Here is a 15,204-nt window from a genome sequence, read left to right as displayed (position 1 = left end):
CGCAAGATGTGGGTATGTTACCTTTTTAAAGATCACCTATACGTCATTTAGCATTCTATAACCATAACCAAGTTTGGTGTTATAAGTCCACACTAGTTTAAGAGAACTTCAGGTAATGGCACAATGATGATGTTGTGAAATGTAACTTTAGCTTGGTCCCGATTTTATTGTATTGTCTACTACGGTGCTCTTTGTAAAGGAAAAGTCGACACTGCAATTTTCAAAGACTGTACTGGGGAAAGAAAAGTTAGCTCAGTTTCGAGGTAAGTACAAGACTTACAGTTTCACGCTCGGGGTTAGGATGTCCACAGGTTGAGGTTCAAGTTAACGCCAAACACCTACCACCAGCAACACGGGGCTGGCCGGGTGCAGAGGTCAAAGTTGAGGTGGATTTAACCTGGGCTCCTATGGAGACTGGGGGCACTTGGGATCAGACCTACCTGCAGGTAAGTACCTGCGTCTTCAGAGGGCAGGCCTGGGGGGTTTAGAGCAGCACCAGGGGAAGGAGGCACAGGTCAGCACCAAACACACACCCTCAGCGGCGCAGGGGCAGCCGGGTGCAGGGCGCAAACACAGCATAGGGCCCCTAATGCTTTCCCATAGGAGGACCCCGGGGTCACAAAAGATGCTGCAGGCTAAGTCCAGGAGGTCGGTTCCAGAAAACCAAAGGCGGGACAAGGAGGAGGGCCACCTGCTAGACATCGGTGGACTGGTGGTCAGATTCCCCAAGGTCAGGGGGCTGCAGGTTCAGTGCTGCCTTTGGGCGTTGAGTATCTTCGTCCCGTTCTCTTGTGGTCAGGGGGGTCCTCTGGATTTAGGCTGCAGGTGTCGTCGTGTTGGGCAGGAGGGGTCAACCTAGTGTGGACACTAGGGGCCTGATTCTAACTTTGGAGGACGGTGTTAAACCGTCCCAAAAGTGGCGGATATACCACCTACCGTATTACGAGTTCCATAGGATATAATGGACTCGTAATACGGTAGGTGGTATATCCGCCACTTTTGGGACGGTTTAACACCGTCCTCCAAAGTTAGAATCAGGCCCTAGGCCCGAATCTTCTGGGGACCAGCTCTAGTCGGTTGGACCACCTGGACACAGGCCATGGGCGTCGGGAGCAGAGTGGGCAGGACTTGCGGATCGAGGCAGTTCTGCAGTCCCTTGTTGGTGTTTTTTTCTGGACAGGGCCACTGTCCACGGGAGTTCTTGGTCCTCTGAGGTGCAGGCAGTCTTCTTGAGGCTTTTAAGAGGTCGCTGGTCCTGCAGGATGCGTCACCTTTTGGTTGCAGGGCTTCAGAAGCTGGAGACAGGCCTGTAGGGTTGGGGCCAAGTCAGTTGGGGTCTTCAGTCTTCTCTGCTGGGGATCGGCTTAGCAGTCCTTCTTTCTTCTTGTGAGATCACCAGAAATCTGACGTGCTAGGTTCAGGGGAGCCCTTGAATCCTGGATTTAGGGGTGTTCCAGAGGTCAGAGGCCAGTAGCCAATGACTACTGTCTCTCAGGGTGACTACACCCTTCCGGTGTCCCCTCCCTTTGTGGAGGGAGACACAGACCTAACCCTTTTGGTCCCTGTCCTCCAAACCAAGATGGAGGATTTTGCAAGGAGGGGGTCACTTCAGCTCTGGGCACCTTAGGGGTGGTCCCAGCTGAAGTAGTCACTCCTCCTTGTTTTCCCTAGTTTCCCCGCCAGACTTGCCACCGAAGTTGGGCTTTGTCTGGGGGGTGGGAATCTCCACTAGCTGGAGTGCCCTGGGCCTCTGTAACAGGAAGCCTGAGCCTTTGAGGCTCACTGCTAGGTGTTCCAGTTCCTGCAGGGGGAGGTGTGAAGCACCTCCACCTAAAGCAGGCTTTGTTCCTGTCCTCAGTGAGCAGAAAGGTTCTCATCCAATAGGGTCAGGAACGTGTCTGCTAGTGGCAGGCTGGCACAGACCAGTCAGCCCTACACTAGAGGGTTGGGTAAAATACAGGGAATATCTCTCTGTGTGCTTTTTACAAGAAATCCAGCACTGACATCAGTATAGGTTTATTGTGCTGAGAAGTTTGATACCAAACTTCCCAGCCTTCAGTGAAGCCATCATGGAGCTGTGGAGTTCGTAATGAAAAACTCGGGGCCCATGAACTTACTATGGCCAAACTGTACTTACAATATCCAACAATGGACTTAGACACTCTAGGAGCATATTGCTCATGCAGCTATGCCATCACCTGTGGTATAGTGCACCCTGCCTTCGGGCTTTAAGGCCTGCTAGAGGGGTGACTTACCTATGCCACAGGCAGTGTTTTGTGGACATTGTACCCTGAGAGGGATGCCATGTCGACTTTGCCTTTTTCTCCCCACCAACACACACAATCTGCAGTGGCAGTGTGCATGGGTCCCTTAGGGTGGCACAACATATGCTGCAACCCTTAGGGACCCTCCCTGGCCACAGACCCCTTGGTACCACTGGTACCTTTTACAAGGAACTTATCTGTGTGCCAGGGGTGTGCTAATTGTGGACACAATGGTACAGTTTTTAGGAAGAGAACAATGGTGCTGGGGCCTTGTTAGCAGGGTCGCAGCACACTCTCAGGCAAGACAGCATCAGCATCAGGCAAAACGAGGGGGGTAACTGCATCAAAGGCCAGTTTCTTATAGTACATTCACACTTTTTTGCTCTTTTGTTATGCAGATTTGTAGCGCGCACTATCACACAGGAGTGTCTCTTAGCGCTGAGCAGATGTGAGTCTAGGCACACCAAGGGCCTAGTGGGACTACTAGAAAAACCAGGCCATCAGCTGCTTTCTGGATTCAAGAAGAGAGATGGAAGCCCTGATGTGTAGAAGCAGAGAAAAGGTAAAGTTTGTTACCCAGTCTTCTCCCTCTTTGTGTTTGTTGTGTTGTTCCCTTTATAGGGCCTTTCTTTCTTGTTTCTCCTACTGTGGTTAGAATGGATGTGTTTTGAGCGTCTTCTCCTCCTCGGGAGGTACGGGTCTCTTGTATCCTCTCCTTTCGTTGGGTTGGTTGGAATATCTCCTGGTCTATCGCAGCGACCATCACAGCATCAGAGGTGTGAGTACTGATAGGAGTATAGACCGCTGAAGAATTGTGTTACTAGTGTTATGTGCTCACTACTTGCATTTATCTGTGATTGCCATCCAGGTATTAAGGCTCAGGCTTCGATCCAGCACAAACTTATCTCTTGAGCACCGTTTGTCATGAGGGAGTTAGGCACGAGCCGAGACACGAAGAGATGCTGGGACAGCTGTGTCTTCTTGCGCCCTCTCTTCCTGCGTCTCTCTATCCTCCACATGCACCGCTTACTGGTCACTGCCTTTAGCCATCTACCAGAGACACTTACCCCAGTGACGGATGCGGATGGCTTGGGTCAGGTTCTCATCACTTTTAGACCTTGAGAAGTTTACAGTCTCCAACAAATCGGATTGAACCCTTTAGAGGCGATGCCTCAAGCAATATCTAAAATCCGACATGACTTGGAAACTATACAACAAAAAAAAGGGGGGGTTTCTTTTAGAGGAGATCAATGAGTTGGCGTGACCTCCTCCACCAATCACAACCAGTGCCTCAGTTATTTCAAGACCCTACGGCAGGGCCAATGCTAGTCCTGATTCCTCAGCGGGAAATAGTGCTAATAGTGATATGCTTTCTGGTGGCATCTTCTACGGGTGGGCTGAACTCGCAGAGTTTCACTCCATGGAATTCCACTGAGTTATATGAAAACTCCAGGAGATTCCGCAGAGTTCCACAAACTGACAGGAATCAGCACATCACGCTGGTTGTACTGATTTATGGCACCAGGAGTTTGTTCCAAGCCGACATGCTCAACAAGGTGCACCACAGCGCGCTGCTGCTCGACTTGATTTTGTTGCAGATAGAGTAGATTTTCTGCTTGAGCGACAGCTTTCTCACAGCGAACACTTGCAACAGTTTGTGGTGAGAAAATCTCCCCAGGTGCCCTCCTAGCATCCGAAAATCACGCTGAGGGACCCAAATTCTTGCTCACCATCTTATAGTTGGAAACGGCGGCGGTGGGCGGAATTTGGTCAGAACTCCACGTAACGGAGAATAGCCAAAAGTCTGCCAACTCCACCAGCAAAAAGGAATTTAATGCTCACTCCTAGAATCTTCCTCTGCTATGAGGGGGTAGCTCTCCGTTAGCCTTCCCTGATAAACATAGACATGACCCATATACTTTCCAGACTTTCCTCACTCAATGCAATCCTCACTTCTTGGGTCGCAGATAATATTTTCAGACTCACAACGAGCGGGTGGCCTTTATTCTCCCCTGTTTGAACAAGGATGCCATGCTGCTGGCTTCTCGTCATACTGAGTAAGAGACCCTGGTTGGAAACTTATAACCTTACTATCTAACAATTCATGCCATCATTGGTAAACATCTGACGCTATAATCAGCCCAAACAGGGCTGCTGCCTCCTCACCAAGGGCCCAGGGATCTCATTAGCTAGAGAGTTCATTCCCAGCAACTCTTTGGAGAAACTGGGTGGACTACCGAGGTGACAGCTTTTTTTGAGACCTGAGGGAAGATCTCAAGGACACCCTCTCACTAGCAGAGAACTGACCTACAGCCTCTGCAGATTTGGTGGACCTACTTTTATATGTCAATGCTCAACAAAGACACCTTCGGTTCTGTTCACAATTGAGGCACCACCAGTAGAAGACACAAAGGAAGAAACTATACATACAGGAAACATGCACAAACCCTTGACCCAAACTGGAAAGAGGGAAGACCTGAAGGCTTGGACACCTCAGCCATTTTACTGACTTGCCATGATTTAGTTGGAGGGAGCCCTTTTAGTCCTGAAGACAAGACAGGACCAAGCATGTCCCTTTGGATAAACCTGTTTCAAAGAAAGCACATTTGTTTCTTCCAGTTCTAGCTGCTGGTAGGCAATATCCTCTTGCCTCATTAGCCTCAGCCGATTCTGTACCTTGTGGCATATTTAGGGATCAAACCTTTTAACAGAACAACACACCCATCCAAAGGAAAAATACACCAACTTATTTTTAGTGCGATTACACTAATCCAACCTCAGGGGATGAAATCTATTAAACTGAAAATTTGGTCATTTTAAAACAATCAGGACATTTGGAAGGCTGGAAGTGAAATATTATAGGTTGTGAAGGGTTTGCCATGTTCCTGGGACTTTGTTGCTTCAGTGTTATGACCCAGTAGTCAAGTGGCCAGAGGAAAAACCATACTGAATTTTCAAGTTTGACACCAACAGGGACAATTTATATTTACTTGTACTAGTCCACCACTAATCCTCTGGGTTCCCGAGTAGCGTGCTACTCACTGAAAAAGTGCTTCAATGCCTTGTCAAGGGTAGTAAGTGCTATATAAATACAATTTGCAATTACAATTACAGATGCTTAATGTATCAGGATTACCAGATGCATATAAAGACTTTCTGGATATATTTACCAATGAAGGGGTGGATACTCTCGCCCTCATCAGGAGCATGATTGTATGAGTATAATTTCTGGAGCAAGTACACTACAAGGCAAAATCTATCTGCTCACAGTTAACGTACCTGAAGTTTTAAAGGAATATTTGTAAAATAGATTAGAAAAGGATTTCATTCAGCACTCCAGATCCTCACCTGGGGCTAAAATCATCCTTTTTCCCACATCCAGATGTGATTAGAGTATGGATTTTGTATGCACAATAGGAAATAAAGTTCTGTCACAATCCACAACCATTATTCTTCTATTAATACCTGCTTTGCTGAATTAGATCAAGATGTCAGAGAATTCACTAGGTTGGATCTCAGAGGTGTTTTAATCTAGTGCACACTTAAAAGGGAATTGAGTGCAACATCTGTTTGTGCTTTTTGGAATGAGTAATGCTCCAGCCCTCTTCCAACACCTTGTAACTTACATTTTTAGAGGACTATTAGATCTCATCATCTACTTGATGATAGTGAGGTATTAACAAAGACTAACATCGAACACATCTTCGTGAAGCATTATATCATCTAAGAAAGCACCGTCTCTACTCAAAGATGGAGAAAGGTACATTTCAAGCCACTGAAGTGATACCTTTGTGTTTCGTTGTCTCTGAAAAAAGCACAGACCATGTCAAAATCAAAGCTGTAGAAAAGTGGCCTCAACCCAAGCCTATGAAGGAGACACAAAGGTTCACTGGGTTTGTGAATCTGTATCACCATTTCACACTAAACCTTTCTGATATTATCAAACCCATTGTGAACCTTACTCAGAGGGGACACCTTCCATATGGGGTGCAGAGCAAGAGGTGACTTTGTGTAATCCTAAAAGGGAATTCACAACAGAACCTATCTCACGACTTCTAGCTCCCAATCCACAGGTCTTTATGGAAAAGGATGCACAGACTGTGGGGCAGTGGGTCAACACCATTGCAAAGAGACTGAATAACTGTAGCTTAAACCCTTTATCCTTCTACTGCAGGGCACTTATGGATGCAGACAAAATTCACACCATTTACCAAGAGCGTTTGGCAATCAAGGAAGCCTTTGCTTGTTGCAGACATTATTTGGAAGCAGCACTGAAACCAGTTCTTGTTTTGACTGATTAGAAGACTCTTTAATTTCTTAAAACTCTGAAGTGTGTCAATCCCTGCCATACTCGGTGGCATTGTTTTTTTCCTCTTTCCTATACTTTATTTCCCACTGTCCACGCACCCAACATGTTTAAGCAGATGCACTCTCTCAGGATGCTGGCCAGCCACAGGACGAAAGAACAAGCCCCTTCTGTTCTGGCAGCGTCACAAGAAAATGCAGAGCATATGAAAAAATGAAGGGTAATACTCACATCAAAGAAAAGTATTACACATCAGGAAACATCAAGATGGTTTGTTATTCCATGAGAACTGATTATACTTGCTTGCAGAAAACTACAAGTTACTGCCATCCAATGGTGCCACGATTCCCTGACAGCAATGCATCCAGCAGGAAGAAAGACTAATGATCAGCTTACCTGACATTGTTTGTGTCCCTTTACAGCCAGAACTGTCAAGTCCTTCATATGAAAGAGTCTGACGTTTGCTCAGGCCAAAGTTGCTCAACAGAGCCCTGTAGGACAACTACTTACTCGCCTCAGTTGCCTTGTGGTGCAGGAGGGTTGGGGCAGGGGTGGAGGTATGGGGTGTTGTCCTATGATTGGCCAGAGTCCCTGGCCCCTAAAACTCTCCACCCCCACTTATAAACCCCTGCAAAAGAGAGAGATAGATGAGAAGACCCTGAAACTGGAAGCAACAACAGTGCAAGAATGCATAGCTGGAAGGAGAAGCCATCTGATGCCCTACATGGATGAACTAAGGAAGTTGACTCCCCAGCTCACCCTCAGGACTAGGATGGGTCTCTTCAGGGGCAGTGCTGCTGGTCTTCCTATGCCCCCTGAGGAATAGTTGGAGAAATAGACCTATTGGAGCACCCTGGATGATCACTCTAGGACTGCTGTGGACTGGTCCTGTACTCTGCTGACCCACTGGTGCCCTTCAATAAGCCAGGAGGCCCTGAGGCCTCAGAAGTATGGCAGGGAGGATGCTTGCATGTTGGTTGCAGAGGGGTGGCACAAGATGCCCCCACTGGCAGGAGAATGGCACCAGAATTCAAGCAAGGGAGAGGTCTGGAGAAGTGGTGCTTTTCAGATTCCCCTGAAGAGCACTCCTTTAGAGGCCATAAGACCTAAAGAAAATGCTTCTGGTGGCTATTGCTGGTCGCTGGGAGCAAAATGAGCCCAAACGTGCTGAAACTGGCCTAATTTGGCCTGAGAAACAGCCCTATGAAGCTGTGCCTCCAAGGACAAAACTGAAAGAAAAGCAAAGGAAGGAGGGCTTCACTAGATCTCCTAAAATATACCTCGGGGAGGGCCAATCTTCTGGGAGTCAGCACAATGTTATTTTATGGGTGCCTGGGAAGTGAGGTATGTGTGGGGGCCCCCTCCCCAAACACATTCTTGCCCCAAGAGGCCCTATCTCCACAGAGACTGCCACAAGCCATAGGGTCCTGGGCACCCTACTCCCTGGTGCCTGTGAGGCAGTGAGATGGTGCATTGCCAATCCCTCATGATCATGTCTTGGGGCAGGTCATGCCAACCTCCTGGGCAGAAGAGAGTGCACAGCAGGACTAAAAAACTTTCCTCCTGCTTTGGAGGGAGCAGAATTAAAGATGCCAACTCCCACACGCAACACACGAGGTGTATGAATGCGCAGAGAAACTGCGGTGACTGCCTGGGCCAGTCAATCAATCAATCAGTGTTTTATAGCATGGCAAATCACCCCGGGGTTTCCAGGGTCTTAGTTGAAGAGCCAAGTCTTGAGTACCCCTCTGAAGTTGGTGAGCAAAGGGGAGATATGGAGGTGGAGCGGGAGGTCGATCCAGGACTTAGCTGCAAGGTAAGAAAAAGAATGACCTCCACCACGGCTCTGCCGGATGAAGGAGACGCATACAAAGGAGGCGGATCAGAGTTGTCTGGTCGTCTGGTAGAAGGTCAGGCGGTAGTTGATGCTGGAGTTCTGAAGGGCCTTGTAGGCATGAGCCAGCAGCTTGAACTGGTATCCCTTCTGGACGGGGAACAAGTGGAGGCTTCTGAGGTGGGGGGTGATGGTAGTCCACTTGGGGAGGTCGAGGATGAGTCTGGCTGTGGCGTTCTGTATGGTCTGAAGTCTCTTGAGGAAATGGGTAGTGGTTCCGACATAGAGTGCATTTCTGTAGTCCAGTTGGCTGGTGACGAGGGCTTGAGTCACCATTATCCTGGTGCTGACGGGGATCCATCTGAAAACCTTACGAAGCATGCAGAGGGTGTGGAAGCAGGAGGAGGCTACTGCGTTGACCTGACGCTTCATGTAGAGATCACTGTTCAGGATGATGCAGAGGTTGCGGGAGTGGTTGGAGGGGGTAGGTGAGGGTCCGAGTGCAGTGGGCCACCAAGTGTCATCCCAATGGGGACGTGTTCCTTCCAAAGATAAGCACTACCATCTTGTCAGTGTTCAGATTTAGTAGTAGGACCTCAACCAGTCGGCGACATTGGTCATGGCGTTCTGAAAGTTGGATCTGGTGGTGGCTCTGTCCTCCATGAGCGAAAGGATTAGTTGGGTGTTGTCAGCATATGAGATGATTTTGAGTCCATGGGTGTGGATGATGTCAACCAATGGCATCATGTAGGCGTTGAAGAGGGTGGGGCTAAGGGAGGATCCTTGGGAACTCTGCAGATGATGCTCTTGGGCTTTGGGCTCCCCCCATAGGGGTTTGCAAATGGTTTCACAGAAGTTATCCCTCCTCTCCCAAGGAATTCAGGGCCACATGTACAAAGCATTATTCTAGTCGCAAAAGGGCCTATTCGCAGAATCGGCCCGTTTGCGACTAGCAAAATGCTTTTTGGGATGTACAAGGCCCAAACTGCAATTCAGTAACTTGTTACTGAATCGCAATTTGTGTTTTGCGATTCGGTATTAGGAAGGGGCGTGTTCAGGGTGTCCCTTCCTAATACCGAATATAAATGGTATGTATGATTGTTGAGTGACCGTGAATGAGGTCGCAAAACAATCGCAGTTAGCAATTTCAAATTGGTGCGACCACTGCCTACTCTTCAAAAATGAAACGTTTCATTTTCTTTTTAAAGGCAGCCTGTTTTCCTTTAAGGAAAACGGGCTGCGTTTAAAAAAAAAGATTGCTTTATTTAAAAGCAATCACAGACATGGTGGTCTGCTGACACCAGCAGGCCACCATCCCTGTGATTTTTGCGATTCCCAGTGGGTCGCAAATTGCGACCTACCTCATTAATATTAATGAGGCAGGTCTATTTGCGACCCACCGGGAATCACAAAAGAAACTCAATGGAGTTTCTTGCATTTGGAATTGCTATTCCCCAATTGCGATTCGCATGGAATCGCAATTAGGGAATCGCAATTCCAAATATACGTACATGTGGCCCTTAATCAATGACCCAGGGAGAGTTTTGCACTGATTTCAAGCAATCCTAGAGCCTGTACTATTGTACAGAGACTCTGGAGTGTGTGGACCACTTGTGGTGGGTTCTGTGATTGTAGCAGCATTCTAGTTGTAGTAAAAAGAAGAATCCCACACCCATGTTTTTGAATTTCAAATTCTTTATTAACACGGATACTGACAGTACAATGTTTGCCATTATGGTGCACTCTATTGATGATTAATACTGTTCTTGGTGATTTTAAAGGAGGTGCCATGTTAAAACATAATGTGGCAGATTTTATTAATGTGGTGATAACCTGACAAAACCAGTAGGGTTGTCTTGTTTCAAATTACATCCCCATATATTGTGATGTTACATCTGGTATACGTGGGAGTGGTGTGACAATCAGTTTCAGGACCCACTAGGAGTTTAACATCATGTTAGGGTGTGTGGTTGGCCGGGTTAAAGGACGACACGAAGCTCTGGATTAGCTTACGAATGTTTCTCTCTCTCTCTCTTGTCTCTTTCTTTACTAGGATTCTGCGTCTCTTTACTTCTGCTACTATCTTCTGCTATACTGGCTTTTCCTTCATTTGCTTAGCCTTTACTGTCCTCTTCTTGCCCTTTCTATCTTTCAGGTATTCATTCCTCGTATGGCTCCTTCTCCTTCCTCTGCTGCTCTTTTTGGTAGTTTGTTGCTGGAGCCCTTCCTCTCGGTGCTGGTCTACTGTGGGACCTTGTAATGTAGTGGCTTTATACCTTGGTGCCTTCTTTTATCGGGGTTATGCCCTTAAAGTGCCTGTATTGCTTCTCCTTTTCGTTATACCCGCTACCCACTCCCCCTTGCTTATTAGTCCGTCCACTCCCGTCCTCCCGCCACCCTGGTTCCCCTCATTTGGGTATGGACATGCACCTGATTATGCCACGCTTCTCCAGAAGCGTGGCGGGGTTTCTTGGTCTGCCTCCCGGGGCCACCGCGGACTTCGTTCCTCCGTTGGCCTGCCCCTCGTCTTCTTCTCTCCGGGTGAAAATTGTCTGCAATCCAACGACAACGCTTTCCTCTTCCTCCTCATCGCGCCCCTCACGTCTGTGAGACGCCACCTTTTCTTCTCCTCCAGGATCTGTGTTACTGCTTCCTGGACGCAGGGTCACGGCCAGCCGGGACGTCTGATTGGTTCCTGCCCCAGGATGTTCCTAAGCACCTGGGGCAGTGTCAGCACAAGTTGGTGTTGTGTGCGGGCTGTCTCCGATCGGCCCGTCACAGGGTGTCACAAAGGTGTCCTCATCTACCTAATGAACATATTTGTAATTTCATGCTTAACATTTAGTAATGTGTATGTAATAATAGTACTGTTCTTTTTCAGAAGGAAAAGCACTGACTGGGCAAAGAGTTATAGAGTTTTGTTGTTGCAGCGGACTGGGGTTAATAGCCCACACCACTTCCCCTGAGTAGGCCAAGTGCCACAATAGGGTTCTTGGATCCTAGTAAAAAGACAATTTCAGACTTATTACTTGTGAGCGACTCACATCCTTCGCAAATAATAACCTGAATTCAAAGAATGGAATACTTTATACCTCTAAAACAATTGCCAACGCCACCATCTTCGCAGCTGTTTTTAATAGCGAAATCTTTCACCAAAAAAAAATTTGTGCAGGATGGGATCTTGGGTGACAGGAACCCAGTTTGTATCAAAATTCTGGAAAGAACTTCTGAATGTTGTTAGCACCCTCTGGCATTTGTTTATGAGTGTTAGAAATGGGGTCTGTAGTTGGCAGTCAGTCTACACCCTGTTCAAGTAGGGACTCTCACTCAAGTCAGGGTAAGTCAGGGTAAGGAAGCTACACAGCTCAGATGACCCCTGCTCACCCCCTTGGTAGCTTGGCAGAAGCAGTCAGGCTTATGTCAGAGGCAATGTGTAAAGTATTTGCACAAACACACACAGTAATACAGTGCACTCTGCACTGTTTTAAAAAATAGCCAATATTTATCTAAACCAAACAAGACCAAAACAAAAAAAATCCAACATTCACAAGCAGAGATATGAATTTTTAAAGTAAAAAAGAGTCTTAAACCATAGAAATCAATCAATGCATTGTTTTAGCACAAAGTACCTGGTATGCGTGAAAAATAAAGCAGCACAGGCGAGTGTGCATCTGAAAAGAAAGCAATGCATTGATTCCTTACTCGCAAGTGAGGCCGTGCGTCGATTCTTTCTCCATCGGGTAAGCAATGCACCAGTTTCTGGACCAGCAGCCTCGGGTCCATGTGGAGATGTTGAAAATTCTGATGCACAGAGACGATGCGTGGAAAATCTGGACGCACGGCAGTGATGAATCTGCGCTGAGCTGGCGATGCATCAATTTCACCAGCGCAGCATTGATTTTTCAGCTGTGGTACAGACTCTGCTTCGATTTTTCTGCTGCTTGGCTCCGGTGATTGGATTTTCTCTCTGGTTCTGCCAGCTTCTTCTTCCAGGACCCAGGGACTGAATGTGGCACCACTTGGCGAATTAAGGGGTCTCAGCAAAAGAGCCCAGGTGCCGGCAGATGAAGTCTTTAATGTCCCTGAGACTTCTTAACAGGAGGCAAGCTAAGTCCAAGCCCTTGGAGAATCTTCACAAGCAGGATACACAGCAAAGTCCAGACTTTGTCCTCTTTGATGCAGAAGTAGCAACTGCAAGCCAACCCAGCAAAGCACACACAGCAAAAGGGCAGCACTCCTCCTCTAGCTCTTCAGCTCTTCTCCTTGGCAGATGTTCGTTTTGATCCAGAAGTGATCTAAAAATCTGGGGTTTTGGGTCCACTACTAATACTCATTTCTGCCTTTGAAGTAGGCAAACTTCAAAGGAACGTCTCTTTTGTTGACAAGATCCTGCTTTGCCCAGGCCAGGCTTCAGACACACTCCAGGGGGTCGGAGACGGCATTGTGTGAGGACAGGCACAGCCCATGCAGGTGTAAGTGTCAGCTCCTCCCTCCCCACTCTAGCCCAGGAAACTCATCGGGATATGCAGGACACACCTCAGCTCCCTTTGTGTCACTGTCTAGAGAGAATTCACAAACAGCCCACCTGTCAGTCTGACCCAGATGTGGATTCCATAGGCAGGCAGAGGCACAGAATGGTTAAGCAAGAAAATGCCCACTTTCTAAAAGTGGCATTTTTCAAACAGACAATCTAAAAACCAACTCTACAAAAAATGCTGCACCAGCTGTGTTCTTGTTGTCTCTGTACCTCTCCAATGTTCCCCTTGCTGCCCATAAGGGAGTGAAGGGTTCACTTTGGATTTTCACTACTATTAGATGAGACGAGTGCTGTCCTGTTTTAATACTACAACCTAGGAGTACAATAAATACTTGTAAATAAGGTTAGAGACACTGAGTCAATGACCAATCACAAATAGATTATCATCACACAGCTCTAAGTGTTCGCTACAGAACTGTCAAAAAATGTCCCAGTCTTCATTGGTGTTTCATAAACTTTGAGCCTACACATGTTCGCGAACCAACGTAGCTTTTTTGAAGGCTTATATCATTTTTAATTAAATTTTTAGACAGCAGTTGCAATATTTCAGAATAAATTGCATACACCCAATCATACAGGAAGAGGATGTTGCAACTCACCTTGGAGTCGCATGACCTTGGAATGCAGATTTGTGCTTCTATATGACCACAGAACTCCTGAGTAAACTAAAATATCTGTATACATTTAAACTAATGGATATCCTATGTATCCTATGTATCATTATTACTGTCATAATCTTAATAATACTCAAATTACCCTACAAACCTGGAGTGAAAAAGTATTTCATGTCAGAGACAGCACTTACTTTCAACACTAAGGTGTTGCTACATCCATCCCGAAAGCCGCGTCAAGGACGTATCCAAGACTGTCAGCGTTCCAAGATGGACGATGCCATCCATGTGCTCACATTCAGGCCCTAACATGAGGAAGAGCACCACAACACATTTGTTCCCTTATTTCCCATCATATTACACGGTCCTTTGCCACTACGTTGCCCAGGTTCTTGCTATTAGCAGTTTAATCTTCTTCTGAATTCTACACCTGGAATTATTTCTCAGCTCATTTCTCCTTCTTGCTTTCAGGGGGGGTTTCATTAATTGTTGAGTTTTTCAGTATAAATCTTCATCTTCAATCAAAGCTAAACTATGGCAATGAAGTTTCCCCCTTGGTGGGGTTTTACCTCTGAAGGAGAAACTTGACACATTTCATGTCCACTCCTCTGGGCAGGTTGGCACCATGGCTACAGGGAGGAGACACCCTTTTCTGAGGCAGAAGTGGACTGTAACCGTGTGCCCACCATTTACTAAAGAAAACACCCCATCCACCTATGGCCTCTATTGCCAATAGTCATCCCATCCCTGAGCCCAACATTCCAGATTTGTACCCATTTTAGGGAAACACTTAGGTATTCCAAAGCCCAAATGGATAGGAACAATAATCGTAGAGATGTTGGATGCGAGCAGGTCCTGACATGCGCACCAGCTCAGGAGCATAAAATGTCCTTAGGCTGTATCTCATGAAACAGAAGACCATGGGCAATGTTGGCTCCTGTGGGTGGGGCATCAGGGCGCAACTGGAGGTCAGGAAGTCAACCTTCTGTACTTGCCGCTGGCCTGGCTTCAGGTCAGCCACAGAGACCCTGCAGGTATTCACAGTCCTAGAGAGAAGGGAAAAGACACTCTATCATCCTCTAAGACGGGGAGGTGGAGCTTAATTTTAAACAGGCTTCTCCCCAGAAACAATGGACAGCAGTTCCTAGAACTTGCATTGGCTCTCAAGCCCCATGCGTCAAATCCATATATGCAAGATCCAATAAGCGACCTGGTGGTGGCTTTGGAGCAAAACACTCCTCCTTGCAAATGTATGGACAGATCAGAAACGGGGCAAAGTAACAGGACCAGATACTTGCAAAGGATCCCAAAGGCGGTCTTTTTATCTCCTCAAGGGAAGGAAGAATATGACTGAGTAAAGAGAACCCAATGGGACAGACTGTGTGTTTCTTTCAATCAATCAATCAATCACTGCATTTGTAAAGTGCGCTACATACCCATGAGGGTCTCAAGGCGCTGGGGAGGGGGGGTGCTACTGGTCGAAGAGCCAGGTCTTGAGGAGTCTTCTGAAGGCCAGCAGGTCCTGGGTCTGTCTTAGGATGGTGGTGAGAGTGTTCCAGGTCTTGACGGCGAGGTAGGAGAAGGATCTGCCACCAGCGGTGGTTTTTCAGATGCGGGAGACTGTGGCGAGGGCGAGGTTGGCTGAGCGGAGG

At 47.2% G+C, this 15,204-nt stretch overlaps 1 long non-coding RNA gene across 1 annotated transcript in view; it reads left to right on the top strand.

Annotated features, from left to right (window-relative positions):
* The window catches only part of LOC138260507 (uncharacterized), an 84,696-nt gene that overhangs the window by 53,651 nt on the left and 15,841 nt on the right, over positions 1-15,204 (top strand). The window contains exon 3 of the long non-coding RNA XR_011198863.1: positions 2,663-2,826. This is a non-coding gene — a long non-coding RNA (uncharacterized lncRNA). The remainder of the gene's footprint in view (positions 1-2,662; positions 2,827-15,204) is intronic.

This window comes from Pleurodeles waltl, chromosome 9 (assembly GCF_031143425.1).
Source record: "Pleurodeles waltl isolate 20211129_DDA chromosome 9, aPleWal1.hap1.20221129, whole genome shotgun sequence".
Classification (NCBI taxonomy): domain Eukaryota; kingdom Metazoa; phylum Chordata; class Amphibia; order Caudata; family Salamandridae; genus Pleurodeles; species Pleurodeles waltl.
Note: the sequence above shows the minus strand (reverse complement) of the source record. Positions and strands in the feature narration are given on the sequence as shown.